Source organism: Anabrus simplex, chromosome 3 (assembly GCF_040414725.1).
Source record: "Anabrus simplex isolate iqAnaSimp1 chromosome 3, ASM4041472v1, whole genome shotgun sequence".
NCBI lineage: Eukaryota > Metazoa > Arthropoda > Insecta > Orthoptera > Tettigoniidae > Anabrus > Anabrus simplex.
The window spans coordinates 391272875-391293261 of record NC_090267.1 but is presented as its reverse complement, the minus strand read 5'-3'; positions in this window follow the sequence as shown (position 1 = coordinate 391293261).

Here is a 20387-nt window from a genome sequence, read left to right as displayed (position 1 = left end):
TCACAAAACGGATGGCACAATGTCCCTTCAATTCGGAGTGATCTACAACTTTGGTCCTGTGACATTTTGTCGTATCTCTCTCCCTTATACGTTAAATGTGGCCGTATTTCTGGATTGTTCGTAAATTTGGTGATTTTTACAAGTAAATTTCAATGTTTGACACACTTATAAGAATGATAGGATGATCGCGCTAGGTGTGCACATTGGCACCGTTAAGGGACGTATGTGTACCAAATTTCATGATTCTAGCGTATACATAAGTAGGCAAATTGTAATGTAAAATGTTAAAAATGCACCCAAATTTCACCCTATCCAATATTTGAACTCAATTTACCCCCTTAATATGGGAGATACGAGGATATGGTTTAGAAACAAAGATTTAGAGCGATAAATGAGGCGTCTGATGGCGCAAACCGTTTCTTAATATCATAAACCGTTTAGGAGATATGAATCTCGAAGTGGAAGTCTGCACTTTTAAACGTGCTCATGCTTATCCGTCATCTATATATATAAAAGCAAGTCGGGCTGGAGCGATGTATATATAAATATTTAAAAATGAAAAAAGACGTGAATTAATGAGGCACTTCCAGAAATCTCAGAAATTTGAAACTTGGTACGAGGGAAACTAATGACCCCAAGATCCCTAGAAAAATCCGAAATTCTCAAAATTCCCTGAAGGGGGCACGCTGGGGGGGCTCAAAGTTTGGGCTCAGCATAAGAACACAGTCGTATAGTATATCCAAAACGATAACCTATAGGTTTCGTGGGCTTAAAAATTTTCGGGAATTTCCTCATTTTCATCCCCTATCCCCCCAAATCAAGATGGCGGCACAACCTGCCAGACGAGGTAGACAATTGAAATTTGGTGAATATATAGCTTTTGGTCCCTAACCGACGGGAAAATTCCAAGATGTTCAAATTTTTCACTTTTTACCCCCAAAGATATCGAAATATTGAGGCAATTTTAATGACTGTGCAGACATTCCTTTTGAGCTATTTTTTGGCTAAACGGTAAGTCGTATCACAAAACGGATGGCACAATGTCTCTTCAATTCGGAGTGATCTACAACTTTGGTCCTGTGACATTTTGTCGTATCTCTCTCCCTTATACGTTAAATGTGGCCGTATTTCTGGATTGTTCGTAAATTTGGTGATTGTTACAAGTAAATTTCAATGTTTGACACACTTATAAGAATGATAGGATGATCGCGCTAGGTGTGCACATTGGCACCGTTAAGGGACATATGTGTACCAAATTTCATGATTCTAGCTTATACATAAGTAGGCAAATTGTAATATAAAATGTTAGAAATGCACCCAAATTTCACCCTATCCAATATTTGAACTCAATTTACCCCCTTAATATGGGAGATACGAGGATATGGTTTAGAAACAAAGATTTAGAGCGATAAATGAGGCGTCTGATGGCGCAAACCGTTTCTTAATATCATAAACCGTTTAGGAGATATGAATCTCGAAGTGGAAGTCTGCACTTTTCAACGTGCTCATGCTTATCCGTCATCTATATATATAAAAGCAAGTCGGGCTGGAGCGATGTATATATAAATATTTAAAAATGAAAAAAGACGTGAATTAATGAGGCACTTCCAGAAATCTCAGAAATTTGAAACTTGGTACGAGGGAAACTAATGACCCCAAGATCCCTAGAAAAATCCGAAATTCTCAAAATTCCCTGAAGGGGGCACGCTGGGGGGGCTCAAAGTTTGGGCTCAGCATAAGAACACAGTCGTATAGTATATCCAAAACGATAACCTATAGGTTTCGTGGGCTTAAAAATTTTCGGGAATTTCCTCATTTTTATCCCCTATCCCCCCAAATCAAGATGGCGGCACAACCTGCCAGACGAGGTAGACAATTGAAATTTGGTGAATATATAGCTTTTGGTCCCTAACCGACGGGAAAATTCCAAGATGTTCAAATTTTTCACTTTTTACCCCCAAAGATATCGAAATATGGAGGCAATTTTAATGACTGTGCAGACATTCCTTTTGAGCTATTTTTTGGCTAAACGGTAAGTCGTATCACAAAACGGATGGCACAATGTCCCTTCAATTCGGAGTGATCTACAACTTTGGTCCTGTGACATTTTGTCGTATCCCTCTCCCTTATACGTTAAATGTGGCCGTATTTCTGGATTGTTCGTAAATTTGGTGATTTTTACAAGTAAATTTCAATGTTTGACACACTTATAAGAATGATAAGATGATCGCGCTAGGTGTGCACATTGGCACCGTTAAGGGACGTATGTGTACCAAATTTCATGATTCTAGCTTATACATAAGTAGGCAAATTGTAATGTAAAATGTTAAAAATGCACCCAAATTTCACCCTATCCAATATTTGAACTCAATTTACCCCCTTAATATGGGAGATACGAGGATATGGTTTAGAAACAAAGATTTAGAGCGATAAATGAGGCGTCTGATGGCGCAAACCGTTTCTTAATATCATAAACCGTTTAGGAGATATGAATCTCGAAGTGGAAGTCTGCACTTTTAAACGTGCTCATGCTTATCCGTCATCTATATATATAAAAGCAAGTCGGGCTGGAGCGATGTATATATAAATATTTAAAAATGAAAAAAGACGTGAATTAATGAGGCACTTCCAGAAATCTCAGAAATTTGAAACTTGGTACGAGGGAAACTAATGACCCCAAGATCCCTAGAAAAATCCGAAATTCTCAAAATTCCCTGAAGGGGGCACGCTGGGGGGGCTCAAAGTTTGGGCTCAGCATAAGAACACAGTCGTATAGTATATCCAAAACGATAACCTATAGGTTTCGTGGGCTTAAAAATTTTCGGGAATTTCCTCATTTTTATCCCCTATCCCCCCAAATCAAGATGGCGGCACAACCTGCCAGACGAGGTAGACAATTGAAATTTGGTGAATATATAGCTTTTGGTCCCTAACCGACGGGAAAATTCCAAGATGTTCAAATTTTTCACTTTTTACCCCCAAAGATATCGAAATATTGAGGCAATTTTAATGACTGTGCAGACATTCTTTTGAGCTATTTTTTGGCTAAACGGTAAGTCGTATCACAAAACGGATGGCACAATGTCGCTTCAATTCGGAGTGATCTACAACTTTGGTCCTGTGACATTTTGTCGTATCCCTCTCCCTTATACGTTAAATGTGGCCGTATTTCTGGATTGTTCGTAAATTTGGTGATTTGTACAAGTAAATTTCAATGTTTGACACACTTATAAGAATGATAGGATGATCGCGCTAGGTGTGCACATTGGCACCGTTAAGGGACATATGTGTACCAAATTTCATGATTCTAGCTTATACATAAGTAGGCAAATTGTAATATAAAATGTTAGAAATGCACCCAAATTTCACCCTATCCAATATTTGAACTCAATTTACCCCCTTAATATGGGAGATACGAGGATATGGTTTAGAAACAAAGATTTAGAGCGATAAATGAGGCGTCTGATGGCGCAAACCGTTTCTTAATATCATAAACCGTTTAGGAGATATGAATCTCGAAGTGGAAGTCTGCACTTTTCAACGTGCTCATGCTTATCCGTCATCTATATATATAAAAGCAAGTCGGGCTGGAGCGATGTATATATAAATATTTAAAAATGAAAAAAGACGTGAATTAATGAGGCACTTCCAGAAATCTCAGAAATTTGAAACTTGGTACGAGGGAAACTAATGACCCCAAGATCCCTAGAAAAATCCGAAATTCTCAAAATTCCCTGAAGGGGGCACGCTGGGGGGGCTCAAAGTTTGGGCTCAGCATAAGAACACAGTCGTATAGTATATCCAAAACGATAACCTATAGGTTTCGTGGGCTTAAAAATTTTCGGGAATTTCCTCATTTTCATCCCCTATCCCCCCAAATCAAGATGGCGGCACAACCTGCCAGACGAGGTAGACAATTGAAATTTGGTGAATATATAGCTTTTGGTCCCTAACCGACGGGAAAATTCCAAGATGTTCAAATTTTTCACTTTTTACCCCCAAAGATATCGAAATATTGAGGCAATTTTAATGACTGTGCAGACATTCCTTTTGAGCTACTTTTTGGCTAAACGGTAAGTCGTATCACAAAACGGATGGCACAATGTCCCTTCAATTCGGAGTGATCTACAACTTTGGTCCTGTGACATTTTGTCGTATCTCTCTCCCTTATACGTTAAATGTGGCCGTATTTCTGGATTGTTCGTAAATTTGGTGATTGTTACAAGTAAATTTCAATGTTTGACACACTTATAAGAATGATAGGATGATCGCGCTAGGTGTGCACATTGGCACCGTTAAGGGACATATGTGTACCAAATTTCATGATTCTAGCTTATACATAAGTAGGCAAATTGTAATATAAAATGTTAGAAATGCACCCAAATTTCACCCTATCCAATATTTGAACTCAATTTACCCCCTTAATATGGGAGATACGAGGATATGGTTTAGAAACAAAGATTTAGAGCGATAAATGAGGCGTCTGATGGCGCAAACCGTTTCTTAATATCATAAACCGTTTAGGAGATATGAATCTCGAAGTGGAAGTCTGCACTTTTCAACGTGCTCATGCTTATCCGTCATCTATATATATAAAAGCAAGTCGGGCTGGAGCGATGTATATATAAATATTTAAAAATGAAAAAAGACGTGAATTAATGAGGCACTTCCAGAAATCTCAGAAATTTGAAACTTGGTACGAGGGAAACTAATGACCCCAAGATCCCTAGAAAAATCCGAAATTCTCAAAATTCCCTGAAGGGGGCACGCTGGGGGGGCTCAAAGTTTGGGCTCAGCATAAGAACACAGTCGTATAGTATATCCAAAACGATAACCTATAGGTTTCGTGGGCTTAAAAATTTTCGGGAATTTCCTCATTTTCATCCCCTATCCCCCCAAATCAAGATGGCGGCACAACCTGCCAGACGAGGTAGACAATTGAAATTTGGTGAATATATAGCTTTTGGTCCCTAACCGACGGGAAAATTCCAAGATGTTCAAATTTTTCACTTTTTACCCCCAAAGATATCGAAATATGGAGGCAATTTTAATGACTGTGCAGACATTCCTTTTGAGCTATTTTTTGGCTAAACGGTAAGTCGTATCACAAAACGGATGGCACAATGTCCCTTCAATTCGGAGTGATCTACAACTTTGGTCCTGTGACATTTTGTCGTATCCCTCTCCCTTATACGTTAAATGTGGCCGTATTTCTGGATTGTTCGTAAATTTGGTGATTGTTACAAGTAAATTTCAATGTTTGACACACTTATAAGAATGATAGGATGATCGCGCTAGGTGTGCACATTGGCACCGTTAAGGGACATATGTGTACCAAATTTCATGATTCTAGCTTATACATAAGTAGGCAAATTGTAATATAAAATGTTAGAAATGCACCCAAATTTCACCCTATCCAATATTTGAACTCAATTTACCCCCTTAATATGGGAGATACGAGGATATGGTTTAGAAACAAAGATTTAGAGCGATAAATGAGGCGTCTGATGGCGCAAACCGTTTCTTAATATCATAAACCGTTTAGGAGATATGAATCTCGAAGTGGAAGTCTGCACTTTTCAACGTGCTCATGCTTATCCGTCATCTATATATATAAAAGCAAGTCGGGCTGGAGCGATGTATATATAAATATTTAAAAATGAAAAAAGACGTGAATTAATGAGGCACTTCCAGAAATCTCAGAAATTTGAAACTTGGTACGAGGGAAACTAATGACCCCAAGATCCCTAGAAAAATCCGAAATTCTCAAAATTCCCTGAAGGGGGCACGCTGGGGGGGCTCAAAGTTTGGGCTCAGCATAAGAACACAGTCGTATAGTATATCCAAAACGATAACCTATAGGTTTCGTGGGCTTAAAAATTTTCGGGAATTTCCTCATTTTTATCCCCTATCCCCCCAAATCAAGATGGCGGCACAACCTGCCAGACGAGGTAGACAATTGAAATTTGGTGAATATATAGCTTTTGGTCCCTAACCGACGGGAAAATTCCAAGATGTTCAAATTTTTCACTTTTTACCCCCAAAGATATCGAAATATGGAGGCAATTTTAATGACTGTGCAGACATTCCTTTTGAGCTATTTTTTGGCTAAACGGTAAGTCGTATCACAAAACGGATGGCACAATGTCCCTTCAATTCGGAGTGATCTACAACTTTGGTCCTGTGACATTTTGTCGTATCCCTCTCCCTTATACGTTAAATGTGGCCGTATTTCTGGATTGTTCGTAAATTTGGTGATTTGTACAAGTAAATTTCAATGTTTGACACACTTATAAGAATGATAGGATGATCGCGCTAGGTGTGCACATTGGCACCCTTAAGGGACATATGTGTACCAAATTTCATGATTCTAGCTTATACATAAGTAGGCAAATTGTAATGTAAAATGTTAAAAATGCACCCAAATTTCACCCTATACAATATTTGAACTCAATTTACCCCCTTAATATGGGAGATACGAGGATATGGTTTAGAAACAAAGATTTAGAGCGATAAATGAGGCGTCTGATGGCGCAAACCGTTTCTTAATATCATAAACCGTTTAGGAGATATGAATCTCGAAGTGGAAGTCTGCACTTTTCAACGTGCTCATGCTTATCCGTCATCTATATATATAAAAGCAAGTCGGGCTGGAGCGATGTATATATAAATATTTAAAAATGAAAAAAGACGTGAATTAATGAGGCACTTCCAGAAATCTCAGAAATTTGAAACTTGGTACGAGGGAAACTAATGACCCCAAGATCCCTAGAAAAATCCGAAATTCTCAAAATTCCCTGAAGGGGGCACGCTGGGGGGGCTCAAAGTTTGGGCTCAGCATAAGAACACAGTCGTATAGTATATCCAAAACGATAACCTATAGGTTTCGTGGGCTTAAAAATTTTCGGGAATTTCCTCATTTTTATCCCCTATCCCCCCAAATCAAGTTGGCGGCACAACCTGCCAGACGAGGTAGACAATTGAAATTTGGTGAATATATAGCTTTTGGTCCCTAACCGACGGGAAAATTCCAAGATGTTCAAATTTTTCACTTTTTACCCCCAAAGATATCGAAATATTGAGGCAATTTTAATGACTGTGCAGACATTCCTTTTGAGCTATTTTTTGGCTAAACGGTAAGTCGTATCACAAAACGGATGGCACAATGTCCCTTCAATTCGGAGTGATCTACAACTTTGGTCCTGTGACATTTTGTCGTATCTCTCTCCCTTATACGTTAAATGTGGCCGTATTTCTGGATTGTTCGTAAATTTGGTGATTTTTACAAGTAAATTTCAATGTTTGACACACTTATAAGAATGATAGGATGATCGCGCTAGGTGTGCACATTGGCACCGTTAAGGGACGTATGTGTACCAAATTTCATGATTCTAGCGTATACATAAGTAGGCAAATTGTAATGTAAAATGTTAAAAATGCACCCAAATTTCACCCTATCCAATATTTGAACTCAATTTACCCCCTTAATATGGGAGATACGAGGATATGGTTTAGAAACAAAGATTTAGAGCGATAAATGAGGCGTCTGATGGCGCAAACCGTTTCTTAATATCATAAACCGTTTAGGAGATATGAATCTCGAAGTGGAAGTCTGCACTTTTAAACGTGCTCATGCTTATCCGTCATCTATATATATAAAAGCAAGTCGGGCTGGAGCGATGTATATATAAATATTTAAAAATGAAAAAAGACGTGAATTAATGAGGCACTTCCAGAAATCTCAGAAATTTGAAACTTGGTACGAGGGAAACTAATGACCCCAAGATCCCTAGAAAAATCCGAAATTCTCAAAATTCCCTGAAGGGGGCACGCTGGGGGGGCTCAAAGTTTGGGCTCAGCATAAGAACACAGTCGTATAGTATATCCAAAACGATAACCTATAGGTTTCGTGGGCTTAAAAATTTTCGGGAATTTCCTCATTTTCATCCCCTATCCCCCCAAATCAAGATGGCGGCACAACCTGCCAGACGAGGTAGACAATTGAAATTTGGTGAATATATAGCTTTTGGTCCCTAACCGACGGGAAAATTCCAAGATGTTCAAATTTTTCACTTTTTACCCCCAAAGATATCGAAATATTGAGGCAATTTTAATGACTGTGCAGACATTCCTTTTGAGCTATTTTTTGGCTAAACGGTAAGTCGTATCACAAAACGGATGGCACAATGTCCCTTCAATTCGGAGTGATCTACAACTTTGGTCCTGTGACATTTTGTCGTATCTCTCTCCCTTATACGTTAAATGTGGCCGTATTTCTGGATTGTTCGTAAATTTGGTGATTGTTACAAGTAAATTTCAATGTTTGACACACTTATAAGAATGATAGGATGATCGCGCTAGGTGTGCACATTGGCACCGTTAAGGGACATATGTGTACCAAATTTCATGATTCTAGCTTATACATAAGTAGGCAAATTGTAATATAAAATGTTAGAAATGCACCCAAATTTCACCCTATCCAATATTTGAACTCAATTTACCCCCTTAATATGGGAGATACGAGGATATGGTTTAGAAACAAAGATTTAGAGCGATAAATGAGGCGTCTGATGGCGCAAACCGTTTCTTAATATCATAAACCGTTTAGGAGATATGAATCTCGAAGTGGAAGTCTGCACTTTTCAACGTGCTCATGCTTATCCGTCATCTATATATATAAAAGCAAGTCGGGCTGGAGCGATGTATATATAAATATTTAAAAATGAAAAAAGACGTGAATTAATGAGGCACTTCCAGAAATCTCAGAAATTTGAAACTTGGTACGAGGGAAACTAATGACCCCAAGATCCCTAGAAAAATCCGAAATTCTCAAAATTCCCTGAAGGGGGCACGCTGGGGGGGCTCAAAGTTTGGGCTCAGCATAAGAACACAGTCGTATAGTATATCCAAAACGATAACCTATAGGTTTCGTGGGCTTAAAAATTTTCGGGAATTTCCTCATTTTTATCCCCTATCCCCCCAAATCAAGATGGCGGCACAACCTGCCAGACGAGGTAGACAATTGAAATTTGGTGAATATATAGCTTTTGGTCCCTAACCGACGGGAAAATTCCAAGATGTTCAAATTTTTCACTTTTTACCCCCAAAGATATCGAAATATGGAGGCAATTTTAATGACTGTGCAGACATTCCTTTTGAGCTATTTTTTGGCTAAACGGTAAGTCGTATCACAAAACGGATGGCACAATGTCCCTTCAATTCGGAGTGATCTACAACTTTGGTCCTGTGACATTTTGTCGTATCCCTCTCCCTTATACGTTAAATGTGGCCGTATTTCTGGATTGTTCGTAAATTTGGTGATTTTTACAAGTAAATTTCAATGTTTGACACACTTATAAGAATGATAAGATGATCGCGCTAGGTGTGCACATTGGCACCGTTAAGGGACGTATGTGTACCAAATTTCATGATTCTAGCTTATACATAAGTAGGCAAATTGTAATGTAAAATGTTAAAAATGCACCCAAATTTCACCCTATCCAATATTTGAACTCAATTTACCCCCTTAATATGGGAGATACGAGGATATGGTTTAGAAACAAAGATTTAGAGCGATAAATGAGGCGTCTGATGGCGCAAACCGTTTCTTAATATCATAAACCGTTTAGGAGATATGAATCTCGAAGTGGAAGTCTGCACTTTTAAACGTGCTCATGCTTATCCGTCATCTATATATATAAAAGCAAGTCGGGCTGGAGCGATGTATATATAAATATTTAAAAATGAAAAAAGACGTGAATTAATGAGGCACTTCCAGAAATCTCAGAAATTTGAAACTTGGTACGAGGGAAACTAATGACCCCAAGATCCCTAGAAAAATCCGAAATTCTCAAAATTCCCTGAAGGGGGCACGCTGGGGGGGCTCAAAGTTTGGGCTCAGCATAAGAACACAGTCGTATAGTATATCCAAAACGATAACCTATAGGTTTCGTGGGCTTAAAAATTTTCGGGAATTTCCTCATTTTTATCCCCTATCCCCCCAAATCAAGATGGCGGCACAACCTGCCAGACGAGGTAGACAATTGAAATTTGGTGAATATATAGCTTTTGGTCCCTAACCGACGGGAAAATTCCAAGATGTTCAAATTTTTCACTTTTTACCCCCAAAGATATCGAAATATTGAGGCAATTTTAATGACTGTGCAGACATTCTTTTGAGCTATTTTTTGGCTAAACGGTAAGTCGTATCACAAAACGGATGGCACAATGTCGCTTCAATTCGGAGTGATCTACAACTTTGGTCCTGTGACATTTTGTCGTATCCCTCTCCCTTATACGTTAAATGTGGCCGTATTTCTGGATTGTTCGTAAATTTGGTGATTTGTACAAGTAAATTTCAATGTTTGACACACTTATAAGAATGATAGGATGATCGCGCTAGGTGTGCACATTGGCACCGTTAAGGGACATATGTGTACCAAATTTCATGATTCTAGCTTATACATAAGTAGGCAAATTGTAATATAAAATGTTAGAAATGCACCCAAATTTCACCCTATCCAATATTTGAACTCAATTTACCCCCTTAATATGGGAGATACGAGGATATGGTTTAGAAACAAAGATTTAGAGCGATAAATGAGGCGTCTGATGGCGCAAACCGTTTCTTAATATCATAAACCGTTTAGGAGATATGAATCTCGAAGTGGAAGTCTGCACTTTTCAACGTGCTCATGCTTATCCGTCATCTATATATATAAAAGCAAGTCGGGCTGGAGCGATGTATATATAAATATTTAAAAATGAAAAAAGACGTGAATTAATGAGGCACTTCCAGAAATCTCAGAAATTTGAAACTTGGTACGAGGGAAACTAATGACCCCAAGATCCCTAGAAAAATCCGAAATTCTCAAAATTCCCTGAAGGGGGCACGCTGGGGGGGCTCAAAGTTTGGGCTCAGCATAAGAACACAGTCGTATAGTATATCCAAAACGATAACCTATAGGTTTCGTGGGCTTAAAAATTTTCGGGAATTTCCTCATTTTCATCCCCTATCCCCCCAAATCAAGATGGCGGCACAACCTGCCAGACGAGGTAGACAATTGAAATTTGGTGAATATATAGCTTTTGGTCCCTAACCGACGGGAAAATTCCAAGATGTTCAAATTTTTCACTTTTTACCCCCAAAGATATCGAAATATTGAGGCAATTTTAATGACTGTGCAGACATTCCTTTTGAGCTACTTTTTGGCTAAACGGTAAGTCGTATCACAAAACGGATGGCACAATGTCCCTTCAATTCGGAGTGATCTACAACTTTGGTCCTGTGACATTTTGTCGTATCTCTCTCCCTTATACGTTAAATGTGGCCGTATTTCTGGATTGTTCGTAAATTTGGTGATTGTTACAAGTAAATTTCAATGTTTGACACACTTATAAGAATGATAGGATGATCGCGCTAGGTGTGCACATTGGCACCGTTAAGGGACATATGTGTACCAAATTTCATGATTCTAGCTTATACATAAGTAGGCAAATTGTAATATAAAATGTTAGAAATGCACCCAAATTTCACCCTATCCAATATTTGAACTCAATTTACCCCCTTAATATGGGAGATACGAGGATATGGTTTAGAAACAAAGATTTAGAGCGATAAATGAGGCGTCTGATGGCGCAAACCGTTTCTTAATATCATAAACCGTTTAGGAGATATGAATCTCGAAGTGGAAGTCTGCACTTTTCAACGTGCTCATGCTTATCCGTCATCTATATATATAAAAGCAAGTCGGGCTGGAGCGATGTATATATAAATATTTAAAAATGAAAAAAGACGTGAATTAATGAGGCACTTCCAGAAATCTCAGAAATTTGAAACTTGGTACGAGGGAAACTAATGACCCCAAGATCCCTAGAAAAATCCGAAATTCTCAAAATTCCCTGAAGGGGGCACGCTGGGGGGGCTCAAAGTTTGGGCTCAGCATAAGAACACAGTCGTATAGTATATCCAAAACGATAACCTATAGGTTTCGTGGGCTTAAAAATTTTCGGGAATTTCCTCATTTTCATCCCCTATCCCCCCAAATCAAGATGGCGGCACAACCTGCCAGACGAGGTAGACAATTGAAATTTGGTGAATATATAGCTTTTGGTCCCTAACCGACGGGAAAATTCCAAGATGTTCAAATTTTTCACTTTTTACCCCCAAAGATATCGAAATATGGAGGCAATTTTAATGACTGTGCAGACATTCCTTTTGAGCTATTTTTTGGCTAAACGGTAAGTCGTATCACAAAACGGATGGCACAATGTCCCTTCAATTCGGAGTGATCTACAACTTTGGTCCTGTGACATTTTGTCGTATCCCTCTCCCTTATACGTTAAATGTGGCCGTATTTCTGGATTGTTCGTAAATTTGGTGATTTGTACAAGTAAATTTCAATGTTTGACACACTTATAAGAATGATAGGATGATCGCGCTAGGTGTGCACATTGGCACCCTTAAGGGACATATGTGTACCAAATTTCATGATTCTAGCTTATACATAAGTAGGCAAATTGTAATGTAAAATGTTAAAAATGCACCCAAATTTCACCCTATACAATATTTGAACTCAATTTACCCCCTTAATATGGGAGATACGAGGATATGGTTTAGAAACAAAGATTTAGAGCGATAAATGAGGCGTCTGATGGCGCAAACCGTTTCTTAATATCATAAACCGTTTAGGAGATATGAATCTCGAAGTGGAAGTCTGCACTTTTCAACGTGCTCATGCTTATCCGTCATCTATATATATAAAAGCAAGTCGGGCTGGAGCGATGTATATATAAATATTTAAAAATGAAAAAAGACGTGAATTAATGAGGCACTTCCAGAAATCTCAGAAATTTGAAACTTGGTACGAGGGAAACTAATGACCCCAAGATCCCTAGAAAAATCCGAAATTCTCAAAATTCCCTGAAGGGGGCACGCTGGGGGGGGCTCAAAGTTTGGGCTCAGCATAAGAACACAGTCGTATAGTATATCCAAAACGATAACCTATAGGTTTCGTGGGCTTAAAAATTTTCGGGAATTTCCTCATTTTTATCCCCTATCCCCCCAAATCAAGATGGCGGCACAACCTGCCAGACGAGGTAGACAATTGAAATTTGGTGAATATATAGCTTTTGGTCCCTAACCGACGGGAAAATTCCAAGATGTTCAAATTTTTCACTTTTTACCCCCAAAGATATCGAAATATGGAGGCAATTTTAATGACTTTGCAGACATTCCTTTTGAGCTATTTTTTGGCTAAACGGTAAGTCGTATCACAAAACGGATGGCACAATGTCCCTTCAATTCGGAGTGATCTACAACTTTGGTCCTGTGACATTTTGTCGTATCTCTCTCCCTTATACGTTAAATGTGGCCGTATTTCTGGATTGTTCGTAAATTTGGTGATTTTTACAAGTAAATTTCAATGTTTGACACACTTATAAGAATGATAGGATGATCGCGCTAGGTGTGCACATTGGCACCGTTAAGGGACATATGTGTACCAAATTTCATGATTCTAGCTTATACATAAGTAGGCAAATTGTAATGTAAAATGTTAAAAATGCACCCAAATTTCACCCTATCCAATATTTGAACTCAATTTACCCCCTTAATATGGGAGATACGAGGATATGGTTTAGAAACAAAGATTTAGAGCGATAAATGAGGCGTCTGATGGCTCAAACCGTTTCTTAATATCATAAACCGTTCAGGAGATATGAATCTCGAAGTGGAAGTCTGCACTTTTCAACGTGCTCATGCTTATCCGTCATCTATATATATAAAAGCAAGTCGGGCTGGAGCGATGTATATATAAATATTTAAAAATGAAAAAAGACGTGAATTAATGAGGCACTTCCAGAAATCTCAGAAATTTGAAACTTGGTACGAGGGAAACTGATGACCCCAAGATCCCTAGAAAAATCCGAAATTCTCAAAATTCCCTGAAGGGGGCACGCTGGGGGGGCTCAAATTTTGGGCTCAGCATAAGAACACAGTCGTATAGTATATCCAAAACGATAACCTATAGGTTTCGTGGGCTTAAAAATTTTCGGGAATTTCCTCATTTTTATCCCCTATCCCCCCAAATCAAGATGGCGGCACAACCTGCCAGACGAGGTAGACAATTGAAATTTGGTGAATATATAGCTTTTGGTCCCTAACCGACGGGAAAATTCCAAGATGTTCAAATTTTTCACTTTTTACCCCCAAAGATATCGAAATATGGAGGCAATTTTAATGACTGTGCAGACATTCCTTTTGAGCTATTTTTTGGCTAAACGGTAAGTCGTATCACAAAACGGATGGCACAATGTCCCTTCAATTCGGAGTGATCTACAACTTTGGTCCTGTGACATTTTGTCGTATCTCTCTCCCTTATACGTTAAATGTGGCCGTATTTCTGGATTGTTCGTAAATTTGGTGATTTGTACAAGTAAATTTCAATGTTTGACACACTTATAAGAATGATAGGATGATCGCGCTAGGTGTGCACATTGGCACCGTTAAGGGACGTATGTGTACCAAATTTCATGATTCTAGCTTATACATAAGTAGGCAAATTGTAATGTAAAATGTTAAAAATGCACCCAAATTTCACCCTATCCAATATTTGAACTCAATTTACCCCCTTAATACGGGAGATACGAGGATATGGTTTAGAAACAAAGATTTAGAGCGATAAATGAGGCGTCTGATGGCGCAAACCGTTTCTTAATATCATAAACCGTTTAGGAGATATGAATCTCGAAGTGGAAGTCTGCACTTTTAAACGTGCTCATGCTTATCCGTCATCTATATATATAAAAGCAAGTCGGGCTGGAGCGATGTATATATAAATATTTAAAAATGAAAAAAGACGTGAATTAATGAGGCACTTCCAGAAATCTCAGAAATTTGAAACTTGGTACGAGGGAAACTAATGACCCCAAGATCCCTAGAAAAATCCGAAATTCTCAAAATTCCCTGAAGGGGGCACGCTGGGGGGGCTCAAAGTTTGGGCTCAGCATAAGAACACAGTCGTATAGTATATCCAAAACGATAACCTATAGGTTTCGTGGGCTTAAAAATTTTCGGGAATTTCCTCATTTTTATCCCCTATCCCCCCAAATCAAGATGGCGGCACAACCTGCCAGACGAGGTAGACAATTGAAATTTGGTGAATATATAGCTTTTGGTCCCTAACCGACGGGAAAATTCCAAGATGTTCAAATTTTTCACTTTTTACCCCCAAAGATATCGAAATATGGAGGCAATTTTAATGACTTTGCAGACATTCCTTTTGAGCTATTTTTTGGCTAAACGGTAAGTCGTATCACAAAACGGATGGCACAATGTCCCTTCAATTCGGAGTGATCTACAACTTTGGTCCTGTGACATTTTGTCGTATCTCTCTCCCTTATACGTTAAATGTGGCCGTATTTCTGGATTGTTCGTAAATTTGGTGATTTTTACAAGTAAATTTCAATGTTTGACACACTTATAAGAATGATAGGATGATCGCGCTAGGTGTGCACATTGGCACCGTTAAGGGACATATGTGTACCAAATTTCATGATTTTAGCTTATACATAAGTAGGCAAATTGTAATGTAAAATGTTAAAAATGCACCCAAATTTCACCCTATCCAATATTTGAACTCAATTTACCCCCTTAATATGGGAGATACGAGGATATGGTTTAGAAACAAAGATTTAGAGCGATAAATGAGGCGTCTGATGGCTCAAACCGTTTCTTAATATCATAAACCGTTCAGGAGATATGAATCTCGAAGTGGAAGTCTGCACTTTTCAACGTGCTCATGCTTATCCGTCATCTATATATATAAAAGCAAGTCGGGCTGGAGCGATGTATATATAAATATTTAAAAATGAAAAAAGACGTGAATTAATGAGGCACTTCCAGAAATCTCAGAAATTTGAAACTTGGTACGAGGGAAACTAATGACCCCAAGATCCCTAGAAAAATCCGAAATTCTCAAAATTCCCTGAAGGGGGCACGCTGGGGGGGCTCAAAGTTTGGGCTCAGCATAAGAACACAGTCGTATAGTATATCCAAAACGATAACCTATAGGTTTCGTGGGCTTAAAAATTTTCGGGAATTTCCTCATTTTTATCCCCTATCCCCCCAAATCAAGATGGCGGCACAACCTGCCAGACGAGGTAGACAATTGAAATTTGGTGAATATATAGCTTTTGGTCCCTAACCGACGGGAAAATTCCAAGATGTTCAAATTTTTCACTTTTTACCCCCAAAGATATCGAAATATGGAGGCAATTTTAATGACTTTGCAGACATTCCTTTTGAGCTATTTTTTGGCTAAACGGTAAGTCGTATCACAAAACGGATGGCACAATGTCGCTTCAATTCGGAGTGATCTACAACGTTGGTCCTGTGACATTTTGTCGTATCTCTCTCCCTTATACGTTAAATGTGGCCGTATTTCTGGATTGTTCGTAAATTTGGTGATTTTTACAAGTAAATTTCAATGTTTGACACACTTATAAGAATGATAGGATGATCGCGCTAGGTGTGCACATTGGCACCGTGAAGGGACATATGTGTACCAAATTTCATGATTCTAGCTTATACATAAGTAGGCAAATTGTATTGTAAAATGTTAAAAATGCACCCAAATTTCACCCTATCCAATATTTGAACTCAATTTACCCCCTTAATATGGGAGATACGAGGATATGGTTTAGAAACAAAGATTTAGAGCGATAAATGAGGCGTCTGATGGCTCAAACCGTTTCTTAATATCATAAACCGTTCAGGAGATATGAATCTCGAAGTGGAAGTCTGCACTTTTCAACGTGCTCATGCTTATCCGTCATCTATATATATAAAAGCAAGTCGGGCTGGAGCGATGTATATATAAATATTTAAAAATGAAAAAAGACGTGAATTAATGAGGCACTTCCAGAAATCTCAGAAATTTGAAACTTGGTACGAGGGAAACTGATGACCCCAAGATCCCCAGAAAAATCCGAAATTCTCAAAATTCCCTGAAGGGGGCACGCTGGGGGGGCTCAAATTTTGGGCTCAGCATAAGAACACAGTCGTATAGTATATCCAAAACGATAACCTATAGGTTTCGTGGGCTTAAAAATTTTCGGGAATTTCCTCATTTTTATCCCCTATCCCCCCAAATCAAGATGGCGGCACAACCTGCCAGACGAGGTAGACAATTGAAATTTGGTGAATATATAGCTTTTGGTCCCTAACCGACGGGAAAATTCCAAGATGTTCAAATTTTTCACTTTTTACCCCCAAAGATATCGAAATATGGAGGCAATTTTAATGACTGTGCATACATTCCTTTTGAGCTATTTTTTGGCTAAACGGTAAGTCGTATCACAAAACGGATGTCACAATGTCCCTTCAATTCGGAGTGATCTACAACTTTGGTCCTGTGACATTTTGTCGTATCTCTCTCCCTTATACGTTAAATGTGGCCGTATTTCTGGATTGTTCGTAAATTTGGTGATTTTTACAAGTAAATTTCAATGTTTGACACACTTATATGAATGATAGGATGATCGCGCTAGGTGTGCACATTGGCACCGTTAAGGGACATATGTGTACCAAATTTCATGATTCTAGCTTATACATAAGTAGGCAAATTGTAATGTAAAATGTTAAAAATGCACCCAAATTTCACCCTATCCAATATTTGAACTCAATTTACCCCCTTAATATGGGAGATACGAGGATATGGTTTAGAAACAAAGATTTAGAGCGATAAATGAGGCGTCTGATGGCGCAAACCGTTTCTTAATATCATAAACCGTTTAGGAGATATCAATCTCGAAGTGGAAGTCTGCACTTTTCAACGTGCCCATGCTTATCCGTCATATATATATAAATAAAATCGTAACGACCGTGTGTCTGTACATTGATTATTTTGGCGAAATTTCCGTACAGTTATCCGCTTCAGGTGTAATAATGACCATCTGCATCATTTTTAGCTTTGGTGTCTGTTTGTCTGTTTGTTTGTCTGTTTGTCTGTTTGTCTGTCCTTCTATAACTTGAAAACTACTGGATATATTTCCCCCAAACTTCATATTTAGAATCCACCTGTCCTTGGGTAGGTTTTAGCGCAAAAAATAAAATCGTAACGACCGTTTGTCTGTACATTGATTATTTTGGCGAAATTTCCGTACAGTTATCCGTTTCAGGTGTAATAATGACCATCTGCATCATTTTTGGCTTTGGTGTCTGTTTGTTTGTCTTTTTGTCTCTTTGTCTGTTTGTCTGTTTGTCTGTCCTTCTATAATTTGAAAACTACTAAATATATATTTCCACCAAACTTCATATTTAGTATCCACCTGTCCTTGGGTAGGTTTTAGCGCAAATATCGTTTCTAAATCCCTGAACTGAGTGGGGATTTTTACGAAACCGAAACCGTGATTTTGCACTCCCTCAAAGTATACACAACCGAACTTAATGGAAATCAACCTGCCTTAATGAAAATTAATTTCTAAACCTTTTTTTCTCATGTGCATCATTTCGAAAACAGGATTTAGTAAGGGAGATATCATTAACGGACCGTTTTTCGGTACAAATCCCAGCGGACTTAACGCAAGAGCGGGTGCGTGTAAAGCGTACTTCTTACAACTTGAAAACTAACAAGATATTTGAACCAAACTTTATATATAGCATCCATCTGTCCGAGGGTAGGTTTCCTTGGTGTCTGTTAGTTAGTTAGTTTGTTTGTTTGTTTGTTGGTCTGTTTGTCTTTCTCGAACTTGAAAACTACTGGATATATTTCCACCAAACTTCATATTTAGAATCCACCTGGCCTTTGGGGAGGTTTTAGGGCAAATATTGTTTCTAAATCCCTGAACTAATTGGGGGTTTATACGAAACCGAAACCGTGATTTTGCACTCCCTCAAAATACACACAACAAAACTTAATGGAAATCTACCTGCCTTAATGGAAATTAATTTCCAAACCTTTTCTTCTCATGTGCATCATTTCAATCACTTACAGGAAAGATAGTATGATCAAACTCTACACGAACATTGGCCCGCCCAGTACCCATATGTGAGCCAAATGCTATGTCACATAATTATCCGAAAAGTAATGCAATGTAAGATATTCTTACACAAATTTCAACCTATTCAACGTTTCTGATTCAATCTGACCCATGAATAGATTAGATGCGAGAAAATATCATAGGACCAGCAATTTAGATCGCTAAATACTGCTCCTTACGGTACGATCCTTTGTCGATATGACGTACCGTTTAGCAGCAGTTAATCTGTAAATGAAGGTCCGCAATATTGTAAACATTCATATACTTTCGGATGTCCATATGTATATATTCATTGATGTCGATTTGTAGCGATCGAGAAAGGATGTGTCTGCTATTGTAATCAGTACTCCCTACACCGACTTTGACTGCTGGCAGTAGGAATGGGGTCCTTCTCCAACTCCTGCGTAACTGGCATTAGTAAGGAGGGCCTACCATTTTAATGAATAATTCACTTTTCGATTTGTCTTGCAGAAGGCAAGGGATCATGCAGTTTTGTTCGAAAGTCCCCTACTCTATTGTGTTTGGCTCTAGGCCAGGGTGCCCGCCATTATAAACAAATGTTCCAATCTAAAATTTGACTAGCGTTAGGCATAGTGGCCTGCTATTTTCATGGAAACTCACTAATTCTGTGTGACTGGCAGTAAGCTGGCTAGCAGCAGTAAAAAGGGACTGTCATTATAATGATAACTGCACAACTCAATTTTGACTGGTGGTAAGGAAGTTGCCTGGTATTATAATAAAAACTCCTCAACTGTAACCTGTCTGAAAGTAGGAAATGGGTCTGCCATTGTAACTAAAACTCCCCAAATCGATTGTGACCGCGCAGTAGGCATTGGGGCCTGCAATTATATTGTAAACTTGCCAACTCGATTGTGAATGGCAGTAGGCAAGTGAGCCTGGCGTTATCATCACAACTCTGTAACCCTCACTTTACATTGGAAACAACGTATGTGGACCTCCCCATGCTATTTCTCGGATAAGGCTAAGAGACATGCAATTTTAAAACAATCGCATTTGCTGCACGCACAGTATTTACGTCGATATCCGTATACAATGTAGAATACCGTAGCGAAGCACGGGTACATTTGCTAGTTATTTTTAAGAAAAGTCCACCTGCCAAGAACTTATGCAATACCATGCGCTCAAAAAGTGGTTTAAAGTATTACAACTCAACGATGCGCAGTCCTTTTATACACATTTTTAAGAACTAGTCACGCAGGTAAATTTTTTATTTACAATCGGCTTCACGTCGCACCGACACAGATAGGTCTTATGACGTCAATGGTGTAGGGAAGGCGTAGGAGTGGGAAGAAAGCAGCCGTGGCCTTAATTAAGGCATATCTCCT